At 35.5% G+C, this 17,421-nt stretch overlaps 1 pseudogene; it reads right to left on the bottom strand.

Annotated features, from left to right (window-relative positions):
* Positions 1-9,657: 9,657 nt before the first annotated feature.
* Positions 9,658-10,472, bottom strand: LOC133769399 (S-phase kinase-associated protein 1-like; annotated as a pseudogene).
* Positions 10,473-17,421: the final 6,949 nt, after the last annotated feature.

Below are 17,421 nucleotides of genomic sequence, written 5' to 3'. Positions count from 1 at the left end.
CCTATTTGCAGATAACATGATTCTGTATATAGGGAATCCAAAAGACTCCACCAAGAGACTATTGGAACTCATAGAAAAGTTTGGTAAAATAGCAGCATATAAAATCAATACGCAAAAGTCAACAGCCTTAGTTTACACAGATAATGCCACAGCTGAGAAAGAACTTCTAAGACAATCAAATGCATTGGAAAAAATTTAACCAAGGATGTCAAAGATCTCTCTCTACGATGAGAATTACAAAACATTAAAGAAAGAAATAAAAGAAGATAGAAAAATGAAAAAAATCTTCCATATTCATGGATTGGAAAAATCAGTATAATAAAAATGTCATTCTTCCAAAAGCAATTTACAAATTCAATGCTATACCAATCCAAACACCAAAGACACTCCTCTCTGACCTAGAAAAAATATGGTGAAATTCATTTGGAACCACAGGAGACACTGAATAGCTAAAGCAATCTTACACAACAAAATCAAAGCCAGATGCATCACAATACAAGATTTCAAGACATAATGAAGGGCAGTTATCATAAAAACAGCCTGGTACTTGTACAAAAATAGATGGATAGACCAATAGAACAGAATAGAACACCACAAATCAACTTATGCATCTCCAACAACCAAGTTATATTTGACAAAGGAACTAAAACCAATCCCTGGAGCAAGGGCAGTCTCTTCAACTAATGGTGCTGGGAAAAATGGATCTCCACATGCAGAAGTATGAAGCACTACCCTTACCTTACACCTTATACAAAAAAATATATATATATATCCACTCAAAATGGATTAAAGACCTAAATCTCTGAACTGATACCATCAAATTATTGGAAAACATTGGGGAAATCCTGCAATACATTGGGACAGGCAAAAGTTCTTGGAAAAGACCCCAGACGTACAGGAAATCAAAGCCAAAATTAACAAATGGGATTACAGCAAATTGAGAAGCTTCTGTACTGCCAAAGAAACACTCATGAAAGTGAAGAGGCAACTGACAGAATTGAGAAATTTTTTGCAACTATGTAACTGATAAAGGGTTAATAACCAGAATATATAAAGAGATAAAGAAACTCCACACCAACAAAATAAACAATCCAGTGAATAAATGGGTAAAGGATTTATACAGACATTTGTCAAAAGAAGAAATCCAAATGGCAAATAGAACATAAAAAAAATGTCCAGGATGACTAGCCATTAGGGAAATGCAAATCAAAATCAGAATGAGGTTTCACCTCACCCCAGTTAGAATGGTTTTCATATAGAAATCAACAAACAACAAATGCTGGTGAAGATGCAGGGAAAAAGGTCCCTAATCCATTGTTGGTAGGAATGTAAACTGTTAAACTACTATGAAAGATAGTATGGCAGTACCTCAGAAATCTGATTATAGACTCATCATATGACCCAGCCTTCCTACCTCTAGGAATTTACCCAAGGGAATTGTAATCAGCAAATAAAATAGTTATCTTTACCCCCATGTTTATTGAAGCTCAATTCACAATAGCTAAGACATGGAATCAACCTAAATGCCCATGAACTGAATACTGGATAAAGAAATTATGTGATATATACTTTATGGAATACTACACAGTGGTAAAAAAAGAACGAAATCCAGACATTTGCAACAAATGGATGAATCTAGAAAACATCATACTTAGTGAAATAAGCCAGTTCCAAAGGGATAAATATCATATGTTCTCCCTGATCTGTGATAACTAAAAGAGCCCCTAAAAGGAAATCCATAGAAGTGAAACTGACACTTTGAGAAGCAATGACTTAACAACCTTTGTCTTGACTGTTGAGGAAGTTTTTTTTTTTTTTCTTCATACTATTTGTTGAACTCCTTACCTACCATAGAGTTAAATCACATGTGTATAGTCAACTGAAAATAGAGCTCAGTAAAAATAAGAGTTGAAATAAGAGAGGGAGGAGAAATTTGTAACCATAAAGTTGTGTAGTTCTGCATACATTCTTATGAACTGACATCTAAAGGTACAGTTAAAAACTTGCCATGGGACCCCAAATCTCATTAAGCTTTTGCCATGTTACATGTTAAAGTGACCATATTAAGTCTTAAAGTGATCTTATAGATATGATTAAGTGTTATAGGGATCATATAAATAAGATCAAATTTCTGGTAATAATAATAGATAGAATTAAAAAGGAGAGAATATTTCAACAAGGCAAGCAGTCCATACAGCAGACTCATAGAATGGCAAATGCGCTAATCAGCACTCTGATCTCAGAAACAGCCCTTAAGACATTCTGGTCTGGCTGAGATGGCCATGAGAGCATTTCAGGCATTGGAAAGACAAGACACTGTGGCAAAAGTATTTTTGTACTGAAGGATCTCTATGAATGAGACCCCATTGGAAAGAAGTGGCCATTAAAGAAGGAAGTACTTTTCTCTGAAGGGAGGAGAGATCTTCCACTTTGCTTATGTTCTTATCTGAATACTTATGGAGACAGTGGATTCATAAGGCTTCCACAGCTTTGGCAGTTCATGTCAAGGGCCTCAAGTGGTCACTGATGTCATACATAAGAGTGTTAATTGTTAAATTAACAACAGGAATCACTGTACACTTACTTCCCATGCAGAACCTCCGTCTTCAATGAATTGCATTATGAGAATTAACTGCAAAACTTGTTCTCAAACAGTTCTGTGTGTACAAATTGTTGAAATCATTACTTAGTATAAAATTGGTCTCTGTGTATAAAGTTAATTGAAAATGAAAAAAATAAATGCATAGCTTGGACTAATAAAAAGAAAATAAATAAATAAACCTATAAAACTATAAAATGATGGCACTTGCTGTAAGGATTTTTAATAAAAAAATTTGTTGTTGCATACTTCAGTCTTTAAAACTTAGGAAAATTTCCACATAAGAGCTGTAAATTTATTTCTTCATAGATATAACAATTTGTTACTCCACTATTTTCTGAACAGTCTTCAACTGTCACGCAGCCTTAGAAAGCTATGATTTATAAACTTAAAGAAATTTATAAAATTTTCAAAAATTTGAAAATAGATTAGATTCCTCCATCTTGTTGCAAATGACTGGGTTTCATTGTTCCTTACTGCTGTATAGTATTCTATAGAGTACATGTCCCATAATTTCTTTATCCAGTCTACTGTTGATGGGCATTTGGGTTGGTTCCAGGTCTTAGCTATTGTGAATTGAGCTGCAATAAACATTACTGTGCAGATGGCTTTTTTATTAGCCAAATTAATTTCCTTTGGGTAAATTCCAAGGAGTGGGATGGCTGGGTTGTATGATAGGGTTATGTTCAGGTTTCTGAGGAATCTCCAGACTGACTTCCATAGTGGCTTAACCAGTTTGCATTCCCACCAACAGTGGGTTAGTGTCCCTTTTTCCCTCCAGCATCTCTCCAGCATCTGTTGTTGGTAGATTTCTGAATGTGAGCCATTCTCACCGGTGTGAGGTGAAACCTCATTGTGGTTTTGATTTGCATTTCCCTGATTGCTAGTGATCTTGAACATTTTTTCATGTGTCTGTTGGCCATTTGGATATCTTCTTTCGAAAAATGTCTATTGAGGTCCTTGGCCCATCTCTTAAGTGGGTTGTCTGTTCTGTTGTTGTGGATGGAGGAATCTGGAAAACATCATGCTGAGTGAATTAAGCCAGTCTCAAAGAGACAAATATCATTTGTTTTCCCTGATCGGCGACAACTGAGCACCAAAGGGGAAACCTGTTGAAGTGAAATGGACACTATAAGAAACAATGAACTGATCAGCTCTTGTCCTGACTCTAGATGTACAATGTAATACTTTATCCTTTTTAGTATTTGTTGTTGTTTTTGTTGTTGTTGTTCTAGTACTAGTGGTTGAACTCTGTAATTAACACACAATTATTCTTAGGTGTTTAAATTTTAACTGAAAGTTAAATTTAAGAGTGGAAAAAGAGAGGGAGGAGATGTACAATTTGGGACATGCACAATCAAACTTGCCCCAAATGATGGAGTTAGAAATGTGCCAGGGGATTCCAATACAATCCCATCAAAGTGGCATGTACCAATGCCATCTCACTAGTTCAAGTGATCAATTTCAGCTCACATTCGATGGCTCTGATAGGTCTAAGAATCAAAGAGATCACACAAACAAGACAAGTGTCTGCTAATACTAACTGATAGAATCAAAAAGGGAGAGAAAGATCCAATATGGGAAGCGGGATACACAGCAGACTCATAGAATGGCAGACGTCCTAAACAACACTCTGGCCTCAGAATCAGCCCTTCAGGCATTCGGATCTGGCTGAAGAGCCCATGAGAGTATTGTAGGCATGGAAAGCCAAGATACCATGGAAAAGAAAAAAAGAAGAAGACCTAAATGAAAGATCTCTGCGAGTGAGATCCCAGTGGAAAGAACAGGGCCATCAAAGAAGAAGGTACCTTTCTCTGAATGAGGAGAGAACTTCCACTTTGACTATGACCCTATCGGAATAAGATCAAAGTCAGCGAACTCTAAAGGCTTCCATAGCCCTGGCAACTCATGACTAGAGCCTAGGGAGATTACTGACGCCATGAACAGGAGTGTCAAATTGTTAAGTCAGCAACAGAAGTCACTGTGTACTTACATCCCATGTGAGATCTGTCCTTAATGTGTTGTCTAATGTGCAGTGATGCTATAACTAGTACTGAAACAGTATTTTTACACTGGTGCCACGTGTGATGCCAGCACTGCAGCGGGTGGCCTCACCCACCATGCCACAGTGCCGGCCCCATTTTTTTTTCATATCTTGTAACCTGAAAATACCCTTTTCTCTGTTTCAAAAATTAGCTTATTTTGTCTATTATTGTCGTGTACTTGAAGCAGGAGGCATATATCAAATCATGAGTTTTTAAACACTGACAAGAAACTCACTTTCAGTATTTCTGTCTTGTCTTTTCAGGCTTCTATATCTATGGTCTCAAGAATCTTGTCTTTTAAGAGTTACTTATTTTTTATATATTCCCCTACTCTATAAGTTCATCATATTTACAACATAAATGACTACTATATATTGTCAGTCCTAAATTTATTGTTTCAGTTCTGTCATTTCTCCAAATTTGGTACACAATTTTCATATACACATATCTACAGGTCTTCTCATCCCCTTTTTATTAAATTACATCACTCAGCCTGTTATAAGGTTGTGATAATCTCCCTCCCTCTTCTTTTCAAGTACTTTCAAAAATTTCAAATTCTTCCCTAGTCGTTCTATTTTGGTGAAGGAAAATAACAACTCACAGAAATACCCAATTCAAATATATAGAAAAGTAAAGCCTCTGTCTGTGCTTACTGCTATCAAATTGACAATTTATCAATTCAGCTTCTCATTTATTTTTCTAACTGCCACTTCCTTTACACCATCTATTAGATGGTCTTATTTCAACATTCATTCTTTTTTAGATGGCATTAATTTCTATAGTGATTTTTTTAAAAGGCAGAGACCAAAAGAGAAATCTCTGTCCACTTGTTCACTCCCCAAATACCCTCAACAAATTCCAGAGCATTGACCTCAGAACTCAACCTAAGTCTCCCACCTGGTGGCAGGGACTCAAATATCTGAGGTATCACCTGCTGCCTCTGCATTAGCAGTTAATTGGAATTGGGAGCAGAGACACAACTTGAACCCATGATCACTGATATGAGATACAGGAGTCTCAAGCAGAGTCTTAAGCATTGCACCAAACGCCTACCTCAGTACTTTTTTTTTTAACTTTTATTTAATGAATATAAATTTCCAGTGTACAGCTTATGGATTACAATGGCTTCCCCCTCCCATAACTTCCCTCCCACCCGCAACCCTCCCCTCTCCCTCTCCCCTTCAATTCACATCAAGATTCATTTTCAATTCTCTTTATATACAGAAGATCAATTTAGTATAAAGATTTCAACAGTTTGCACCCATATAGAAACACAAAGTGAAACATACTGTTTGAGTACTAGTTATAGCATTAAATCAAAATGTACAGCACATTAAGGACAGAGATCCCACATGAGGAGCAAGTGCACAGTGGCTCCTGTTGTTGACCCAACAAATTGACACTCTAGTTTATGGCTCCAGTAACCACCCTAGGCTGTCGTCATGAGTTGCCAAGGCTATGGAAGCCTTCCAAGTTTGCCGGCTCTGATCATATTTAGACAAGGTCATGAAAGACAGAGTGAGGATAGTAACCAATGATCCTAAGAGTGGCATTTACCAGGTTTGAACAATTATACAGCATTAAGTGGGGAAGAGGACCATCAGTACACACAGGTTGGGAGTAGAGCCATTGGTGGTAGAGTAGAGGTTCTGATTACAAAGGAATGAGGCCCAAGTGCACTAGACAGGGCCTAGAACAAAGGACAGAGTCATTATTAGATGTGCTAAGAAAGGTGCTAAGCTACAATTAAGTTTTCTGATTGAGAGGCAAATAGAACCCGATAGAAGGGGCTTGCTAATAATCTGGTGGGCTTTAGGCCTTGTAAGTTAAGAGGCCCAGACCTATCTATCTCTTCACATGGGGTATATCCTAAGGGAGGTGTTTTTTAACATATCCTTCTCTATGAATTTTGCCTTTCAAGAACTTACTTTTCTTCACCAGACTGAAATATTTTAATAAATCTATGACCACACATAAAATTCTTTAATGAAATTCTCTAGTGTGTCATGCAGATCCTTTTAGAGTTAGGCTCATATAAATTTTTCCAAATACATCTACCACTTCCCAAATATATATTGTGTTCCAAGTCAATCAACTTTTATATGCAATCATCAAAATAACCTGGAGTGGTCTGTTACTATTAAAAATATTTACTTCCCCTGTCCGCCAAGACCAGTTTAGCCGAAGAATTATATTTCCCCATCCTCATCAAATGAGCCTTGGGCTGAAGTTCCTTTTGAACACTGATAACTATGCAGATGTGATATATTTTCAACAAAACCTAGCTTTTTCGTCTGCCATATGTCCTCTTCGTTTTTCAAAAAATTGTTCCAATCACCTGGGTTCCTGAGCTATAGATGATTCACAGTGGGAATAAGTATATTTTTAAATTTTATTAACAGAAATAAAATGTACATATTTGTGGAGTACTCCAGGAGGTTTTGATATATGTAAGCATTGTTTAATGTCCACTCAGAGTAAATATATCTATATCTGCAGACATTTAACATTTCTTTATGACAAGAATGTTCAGAGGCCTATATTCTAGTTTTTTATCAGACAGAAATATACAGTATGTTAACATTATTTATAGTCACCCTACTTTGCAATAAAATCTAAGAACTTCTTACTGATATCTAGTTATAACTTAGTGCCTATTAATCAACCTTGAATACAGTATGGAGGTTCCTTTAAAAACTAATACAGAACTACCATATGATTTAGCAATCCCACTGCTGGTTATATATCCAAAGGAAATGAATCAGACTGCTGAAAAGACATCTTTACTGCTTTGTTTATTGCAGAACTATTTACAATAGTCAAGAAAGAGAAACAACTGAAGTGTTCATCCACTGATGAATGGATAAAGACAATTTGGTGTACATATGTAATGGAAAAATACTCAGCCATAAAAGGATAAAATCTTGTCCTTTGCACCACAATAGATGGTACTGGAGGTCATTATGTTAAATGAAATAAATACACTCATTGACATTAAATGCAGGTATGAATATGGAACTAGAGTAACCATGGCGTTAAAAGATGTTGAAGCAAACACAGAGAAGAGAAACAACATTAATTCCAGGACTATTGATTTCAAGGCTCACTCTTTCACTTGTCTTCCACTACTAGGAGGTGATATGTTTTTGTATTAAGTATTTCAGTTAAAAAGTCTTATCTATTGTCTTTTGCTGATTCTTTACAAAGTAAAAATCAGTTTTATGTTAATTTTTTACTATCTACCCTAAATCAGATCTCAGGATTTATCTGTATCCTAGATTTGTCTAAGAGTTAAATATGGTAAATATACATTGTCAAGTCACTCTGATTCTCTAAGTGACTGCTGGTAATAAAGTTCTCTCTTTCCTTGTCCTACAATCCATTATAACCATCTCCAAAGCCACACCTAAATTCAGTTTCATTCTTCAATATTTTAAATCAAATGACTTAATTTTTCTTCTCAGTTACAATAACCCTTTAACATGCTGTGTGGCACCATCCTTTAACACATCTGTCTTTCTCAAGATGCAGCTACCTCCTGTATTTACTTATATGCCCAAAACACAAATTAACAATGAACATTGGTGCCTTGTTACATTAATGGCTGAATAGTCTTTCCACTGTTAAAATATCTGTGTTCCTGAGAAATTTGCCATTCAGCATTGCGGAGCTGGTTATGTAAAATGAGCCAGTGAAACCTCATTGCTAAAGCAATTGTCAAGGGAACATAAAGAAAGCAATTATGCTTTTGGTAAGCCACATTAGCAACACAAGTACTTACTGAAACACTTTGTAAGCACAGTACCATCCTGGCATCAATGCCTCAGAAGATCAACAGATACAGCAAACAGGATGAGATGGACTGATTTCTTTGAATAAAACTAGTGTATACAGGGAAGGCAAAGGATGAAAATGTCTTTAAATTATTTGGGCAGCTGGCAGTGAAAGCACTGTGGAAGAAACTACTACTTAGACATCCTTCACCTATTATTCACTAATTTAAAGTAGATTGTACAAGATGTTCTAAAGAATTCTTGTCTGTTAGGTCTAGAAAGATCATATTCTATTTGGCTAAAATTACACAGAATTGACAGTAAATATGACCTGAATTCTACATTTTTCTTCCATGTAATTTACATGAACAAAAGAATATTATGCTTACTAAACATAAGGATAAAGATTTATTTGTAAAGAAGGATAGTAATGATCCCCAATATAACTTTTTTAGAGAATGAATAAAGATAGGCAAACTTGCTTCTGTGTAAGTTAGTGTCATGGCAAATGTCAGCATTCATTCAAAACTAATACTGCAAGGCTCCCAATGAGGTCAACTAATCCCAAGACCCCACCCTGCTCCCAATATAGCAAATGATTAAAGCCAACTTGCATCTGCATAAGTTAGTATCATAGCAAATATCAGCATTCACTTCACTAACTCTGCAGTGTGCCCTAAGAAGTCAACTAATCCTAAGACACCACCCTGTCCCCATTTCTTTTGTGTCCTTTATTTAAAAAAATATTTATTTATTTAAAAGGCAAAAAAAAAAAAAAGAGAAAGAGAATAGAGAGATATACAGAGATTTTCTATCCACTGGTTCACACCCCAAATGACCCAACTGCCAGGACTCTTCCACCTGAAACCAGGGGCCAGGGACTCCAGCCAAGCTTCCCAGATGGGTGGCAGAGGTCCAAGTATTGGACCATCTTCTGCCTCCTTCCCAGGTGCATTAGTAGGAAGCTGGATTGGAAGTGGAGCAGCTGATACTCCAACCTAAACTCTGATAGGGATATATATGTCACAAATGACAGCTTAATCAGCTGCACTACAATGCCAGCCTGCCCCCTACCTTTTATAATTTTTTTAAAGATAATATTTTTTTAATTCTATTTCAGAAAACTTTTTGGAAGTTGTTTTATTTACAATGCCAACTTTTAAAAGATCACTCAATTTAACTGGACAATAAACCAGGCAGCAATCACTCTGTAAGAAGAGAGGAAGCCCCAAATGCCACTTTCTATCGAGAACCCACAGTTCAGTTTTATTCAGAGCAAAGTAAACAGGAACTTTCAATCATACTAGAAGAAACTCGGGTTTGGAATCTGTACTCAAACTACACATGCAGCGAGGACAATATTCTGCTAAAACAAATGATTTGCTGTTGCATTTGTCTACGTTTGCCTAATATTAACAATTATAAACAGAGCAGTGCAACTAGTATTTGGAACAATCCTTACAGTGTTACAGTGTCAGGCACAACGTTTCACTTCTCTTCACACCACTGGTTCTCTTTGCGTACCTGGGCTTCTTCTTCTTCAGTAAAGTCATTCTTAATGTTGAAGGTCTTGCGAATCTCCTCAGGAGTCTTCCCCTTGATCATATTGGCAACAGTCTTGCACGTAACGTCCAGCAAACCTTTGCTGTCTAAGTAGTTTGCAGCCAGAATAAGCTCAAAAAGTGTTCCTTGGTCAACTTTCAGGAATTCCTGGTCCCAAACAGGGATATCATCCGTTCACTTTTCCTTGTTCTCATCGTCTTCAGGAGGAGGAGGATCATCCTTGTGGTGAGTGCACCACTGAATGACCTTTTTTAATATTGCTGCATTAACATTTGGTAGAGGAACCGGGTCATCATCTCCTTCATCATCCATCCCCAAATCTTCCAACATGGTCTTGATAGTCACAGACTGTTTGGCAATTTCTACATCAACTTCAAAAATCTCTCCATCAGAACTCTGTAACTTTATTGAAGGCATGGTGTTCGGCTTTGAGGAGCCGGCGGGCCGGAGGCTGACGAGAGAGGGGCGGCGTCAACGCAAGGAGAAGAGAAAGGCGGATGCAAGGCCACTAATTTTTTTTATTTATATAAGGTGAACAAATTTCAGGTATTTCGCATACACAGATTTAGGAGCACAGCGATATTTCCCACCCTACTTTCCCTCCCATCCATACTCCTACCCACCCTCTCTCCTCCTTCCTTTCTTATTCTTTTAATTTTTACAATGACATACTTACAGTTTATTTTATAATCATAAGATTAACCCTCCACTATGTAAAGAATTCAACAAACATTAAGAGGAAGAAAACATTGTTCCTGAACAATGGAAACAAGGGCTGTTAACAATAATCAATTTTCTAAATTTTAATTTTGTGGCTGGTGCTGTGACTTAGTGGGTAAAGCTGCCATCTGCAGTGCTGGCATCCCATATGGTTGCCGGTTCAAGTCCCAGATGCTCCACTTTGGATCCAGCTCTCTGCTATGGCTTGGGAAAGCAATAGAAGATGGCCCAAGTGCTTCGGTTCCCACACCCATGTGGGAGACCTAGAAGAAACCCCTGGCTCCTGCTTTGGATGGGCCCAGCTCTGGCTGTTGCAGCTATTTGGGTAGTAAACCAGAGGATGGAATATTTCTCTTTCTCTCTGTAACTCTGGCTTTCAAATAAATAAATAAATCCTTTTTTTTTTTTTTTTTGGACCGGCAGAGTGGATAGTGAGAGAGAGACAGAGAGAAAGGTCTTCCTTTTTGCCATTGGTTCACCCTCCAATGGCCGCTGCGGCCGGCGCATCATGCTGATCCGAAGGCAGGAGCCAGGTGATTCTCCTGGTCTCCCTTGCGGGTGCAGGGCCCAAGGACTTGGGCCATCCTCCACTGCCTTCCTGGGCCATAGCAGAGAGCTGGCCAGGAAGAGGGGCAACCGGGATAGAATCCAGCGCCCCGACCGGGACTAGAACCCGGTGTGCCGGCGCCACAAGGCGGAGGATTAGCCTGTTAAGCCACGGCGCTGGCCCAATAAATAAATCTTTAAAACAAATGTCAATTTAACTCATATAAATCACATTTTTTGTACTCTATTAGTTACCACAGATCAGGAAAACCATTACATTTTTCTTTTGGGGACTGGCTTACTTCACTAAGTATTAATGCTTCCCAACTGCACCCATTTTGTTGAGAAATACAGGATTTCATTCTTTTTTGTAGCTGAATGGCATCCCATGGTGTATATATATCACATTTTCTTTATCTAGTTATCAGTTGGTCGACATCTGTGTCAATTCCACATCCTAGCTATTGTGAATTGGGCAGAACTAAACACAGGGGTACAGATAACTCTTTCATATGCTGATTTCATTTCATTTGGGTAAATTTCCAGGAGTGGGATGGTAGGGTCATATGATTGGTCTATTTTCAGATTTCGGAGTAATCTCCATACTGTCTTCCACAATGGCTGCCCTAGTTTACATTTCCACCAACAGTGTATTTCGGTATCTTTTCCCCCCACATCCTCTTTAGCATTTATTTTCTTGATTTCTGTATTAATGCCATTCTAACTGGGGTGAGGTGAAACCTCACTGTGGCTTTTATTTTCATTTCTCTAATAACTAGTGATCCTAAGCATTTTTTCATGTGTGGATTAGAAGGCCCACTCAGTGAAATAATAGCACCTAATTTGGAGAAAGGGAAATCCATGGACAGGAATGCCAGTCCTTTCTTGGCCTCTACATGATTCATACCACTGGTATAAAAATGATGACTTCAATACATTCTGTCAAGAACATTATTTTTAAAAGTTGGCTGAATAATGTAAAATAAGTCACTCACAGGACAATACTACATCAATATTTCAAATGAACTGTCAATATGAAGAGTATATTGATACTCTTAACTCAGCTATTTTAAAAAGCTTTTGTCAAGAAACAGTATTTTAAATTTCACCTCATGGGGAAGTTATTCGTCAGCTAAGATGTTAAGCAGTTAGGTTGCCCATATACCATACTGGAGTACCTGCATTTGATAGACAGCCGTGGCTTCTCAATTCAGTTTCCCTTTATTGCTGCCCCAAGGATGCAGTGGTCATGGCTCAAGACTTCCACATGGGAGACCCTGACTGCCTTCGGGACTTTGGCTTGGCCCCGTGCTTGACAAATGCAGCCTTTAGGGAATGAACTTATGGACAAAAGTGCCCTCTCCCCCTGTTTTTCTCTGTGTCTGTCTGCCTCTCAAATAGATAAAAAAAATTAAAAACATTTTAAAAATAATAAATTCCACTACATTTAGAGTGGTATCATTTATAGTAATTATTAATATATCTCACAATATTTTCAGGATTCATTCTTAATTGATAATGACTTGCCAAATTTAATATTTAGTTCTTTGTATTACTAATTAATTTTTGTAGCTTGCATATGAAATAATTGCATTAGACATAAATAGTGAAGATAATATCGGCAGTAACATTTTTTCAGAGTATATAAAAATACTAAAATATTGAATTATTTTTCATTTCCCTACAAATTTTGGGTGTATGTAACATAATGTTTCTAACCAGTTAACAATCTAATATATACTATTTCTTAAAATGTAGGGATACATAAAAATAGAGTTAGAGTTAACTGTTTAGTAAGATTTTGAAGTTATTTTAAATTAAATAAACACATGTAGGTGGTTGGAGTGTTAAATAACAGAGAATTGGGATTCATGGGTATATAGGGCATGCTATTTTTATCCTGTGAGCAAAATACATCTAGTTTGCTTTCCTTTTAGTGCCCTCTTATGGACTTCTATTTCAATGTATCCTGATTCAGGTCTATATCTATATATATTTCAGAATAATTTGTACCATAAACTCTTTTCAATGACAAATACAGCATATTTACAAATATTAACTTACACTTACTTAGTTTTACTTGTTATAATGGTTGACTGATGAACTGGATTTTCTTCAAGAATTGTGATATCACATATTGTAAAGTAATTTAAAAATAAGCCAATTTAAAATTCATCATGTAAACTAAATTATAGCAAATACATATTACAATGCCAATATAGCGATAAAATAAAGCAATATAATATAATTGATAGCAGATTTTTAAAGGAATATAGAATTGCATACAAAATGTAATGGTTGATGGCTGTCTGCAAAATGTGAGGCTCTCTGTGGTGCTAAAATATTCCATTTCCTCTCAGGCACTTGCTGTAAATGTGCATGACAACTGCTTTTATGCAGGTGAACAATGGAATAACATTTTAATACTCACTGTAAAAGAACTGGTCACAGAGAAAAGTGACTTCAATTATATCCTAAAAAATAAAAGGTGAAGGAAATTGTACTACTTATAGAGTGGTCATTTCCTACACTATGACATTTCATTCAAAATATATCATTCTAAAAAAAATTAAAATGATTGACCAGTTACTATGCTTCACAAACCCTTAGAATTCTAAAAGGTAGACTGTTCCAATTGATTTTTTTAGGAGAGTAATTCCATATCCTTCTGTGCCTAGTCATCATAGATGATAATATGATATGAGTGATGTCTACTAGATGCCTTATTCTCCATATTTTTTTCTCTTTTGAATGTAAGTCTTTCAGGATCATTGCTATTACAATACAGACCTGAGGTCAGGGGGACTAAAATCATGAAATTTAAAATAACTAACATGTATCTAAATCTAAAATATATCTCCCTTGATTCTTTTAAAAACATGCTTTAAAAGGCAAACTTGCTAACATCACATTTCTGAAAAAAATACATTCATATAACAGAATTTGGCCTTGGTAGAGCTTCATTTTTTTTCTTTTTTCCATTCTACCACATAATTATTATTTCTCCCTCACCCTTTTTCTATGTAAGGTTACGTGAATATCAAATTGGAAGGTTTATAAAAGATATCATGATTTTCTGTAAACTTTATTTAAGCCCTACTATTTTGTATATTCAAATATTAAGTGATCTGGAATTGCAACATTAAACAACATTAACTAAAATAATTTCACAAATTTAAACATTGAAAATAATTTTTCATTATACAATAGCCTATCTATTTGTATGCACTTACTTGCTTTCAGTTTCATATTAAATTGGTTTGGGATATGATTAAGGAACACTAAATATTGATATACAATGGTATATAATGACTGAAAATACAAAAGTCATCCATCCTAGATGAAGTTACATGTTTGTCTATCTTCTATGTTTTTCTAAGCCATACTTTCTCAAATGACATTTTATTACAGCATTCAAAGTAAGTTCTCCTATCTCTAAGATCTCATATTAATTTATTTTTATTTATCCTATGTTACATTAGATGATGTTCACAAAGTTATGAATTTTTCCTTGGTTTTGTAGATATCCTTTTTATTACTCACTCATTTTATATGCGAAAAAAGATGATTTATCTTTGGAATTAGATTAAGTTTCAATTACTATTTGTGATTTCTAGAGCATGTAGTTCAATTCAATACATTAATTCCTGATAGGAAAAATAAAAGAAAAAACAGGTACAAGAGATAAGTATAATGAAAGGAAACAGCATAAATACAAAATTATAGGTGAGAGATTTCACAAGAAGAAAGTATATCAGTTTCGCCTTAGAGTGAGTGAATCTATTGTGAGTAATGAGTTTGACTCATGAGAATCCATTTTTGCTCCTATGATGGAATTCATTAACAAAAGAATAAAAATGAGAAAAAGGAATAGCATATTTATTCATCAATGCCTAGTATTTATCATAATAATTAAAAGCACATGGAAGTTATTCCTTTCCTGAGTAGTGAACAGATGAATAATCCAATTTAATTATCAATTTTCTTAGTTACATAGTTTTTAAAGAAAAATTTCCAATTAGCATTTAAACTCTATGTACATTTCAGAGAAATGTCTGAGGAAAATAATATAGGATACCTGTAATATTTTGAGACATTTGAGAAATAAAAAGTACTAGAGATATCTACAATACTATTAACAATACTATTCTTATATACTTATTACTTATATACTTATTCTTATATACTTATATACTATTACTTATATATAGTTCACTAATAGTAGGGAACTGCTTCAGCAAAGTAAGTTTTTAACTAGTATTTTAACATTTATAAATATATTTTCAAATACTTAATTGGATATGAATCCTAAAACATTCTAGTATAATCATCACTGATTTAGGAATAAGGATAATATCCAGTCTCTCCCTATACTTCCTCTGCCACATGTCCTAGTCTCAATCATCGTTGTTCTTCAATCAAATTGGCTGTTTTTAGCTTTCATATACAAGACAGAACAGGTGGAATTTGTCTTCATGAGTTTGAGTTAACTTCTCTTAACATAATGTCCTCTAATTCCATTTTTCTGCAAGTCATAGGGTATCATTTTTTAAAAAGATAAATACTATTCCATTTTATATAGAGAGACCATATCTTCTTTATCCCTTTATCAACTGGTGGACATCTAGGTTGATCTCATACTTTAGCTATTATAAACAGACCAACAATAAATATAGGAGAATAGATATTTCCTTGATATGCAGATTTCATTCCTTATGGATATATACCCAGAAACAATCTCTAGCTGGGTCAAATATTATATCTATTTTCAGTTTTTTGAGAGACTACTATACTATTCTTCAGAATGCCTTTACAAATTTATTTCCCACCAGCAATGTATACAGCTTCCCTTTTCTACAAATTCTTCCCAGTATTTGTTATTTTTTTTTATCTTTTTAAAAACAGTCTTCAAACCATGGTAAGGTAATACCTCACTGTGGTTTTGATTTGAATTTCCTTGTAAGCTCTTGGCATTGAGCATTTTTTTCAGTAAATTTGTTCTTCAACTGAATGTTCAAAATACCATTAGATGGGAGAAATAAGTTCCGGTGTTCCACAGCACAATAGGATCATTCTAGTTCAAAACAAATTATTATAAAATGAAATCCTGTAGTTTGCAACAAAATTGATGCAATTGGAAACCATTATTCTTTGTGAAATAAGCCAGTCCACAAAAGACAAATACCATATGTTATCCCTAATTTGTGGTACAGTACCTAAATAGGGAATCTATTAATCTATAGAAATGAAATTGACACTTTGAGATGTGATGATTTTGAACAGCCCCTGTCTCAACTATTGAGGAACACTGTTTTTTTTTTTCTAATTCTATTTGTTGAACTCTTTACTTAGTGTAGAGTTAATATTATGAGTCTGAAGTTAATTGAAAATAGATTCTTGTAAAAAATAAGAATGAGATAGGAGAAGGAGGAGGAGGAGGAAGGGTGGGAGTGCAGGCAACATGGGAAGAATCACCATTTTCCTAAACTTGTATAAATGAAATGCAATATGGGACATGTACTCTATAGAATACTATACAGCAGTAAAAAACAATGAAACCCGGTCATTTGCAACAAAATGGAGGAATCTGGAACACATCATGCTGAGTGATATAAGCCAGTCCCAAAGGGACAAATATCATGTTCTCCCTGATAGGTGACAACTAACTGAGCACCAAAAAGGAAACCTTTTGAAAAGAAATGGACACTATGAGAAAGAGTGACTTGATCGGCCCTTGTCTTGACTGTTGATGTACAACTTAATACTTTATCCCTTTTAGTATTTTTTTTTGTTCTACTTAATACTATTGGTTGAACTCTGTAATTAACACACAATTATTCTTAGGTGTATAAATTTAACTGAAAAGTGATCTCTGTTAAATATAAGAGTGGGAATAAGAGAGGGAGGAGATATACAATTTGGGACATGCTCAAGCTGACTGGCTCCAAATGGTAGAGTTAGAAATGTGCCAGGGGATTCCAATTCAATCCCATCAAGGTGGTATGTACCACTGCCATCTCACTAGTCCAAATGATCAATTTCAGTTCACAATTGATCATACTGATAGGTCTAAGAGCCAAAGGGATCACATAAATAAGACAAGTGTCTGCTAATACTAACTGATAGAATGAAAAAGGGAGAGAACAATCCAACATGGGAAGCAGGATACACAGTA

The sequence above is a fragment of the Lepus europaeus genome, chromosome 11, assembly GCF_033115175.1.
Source record: "Lepus europaeus isolate LE1 chromosome 11, mLepTim1.pri, whole genome shotgun sequence".
Classification (NCBI taxonomy): Eukaryota; Metazoa; Chordata; class Mammalia; order Lagomorpha; family Leporidae; genus Lepus; species Lepus europaeus.
This window is presented reverse-complemented; position numbering and strand designations above follow the sequence as displayed.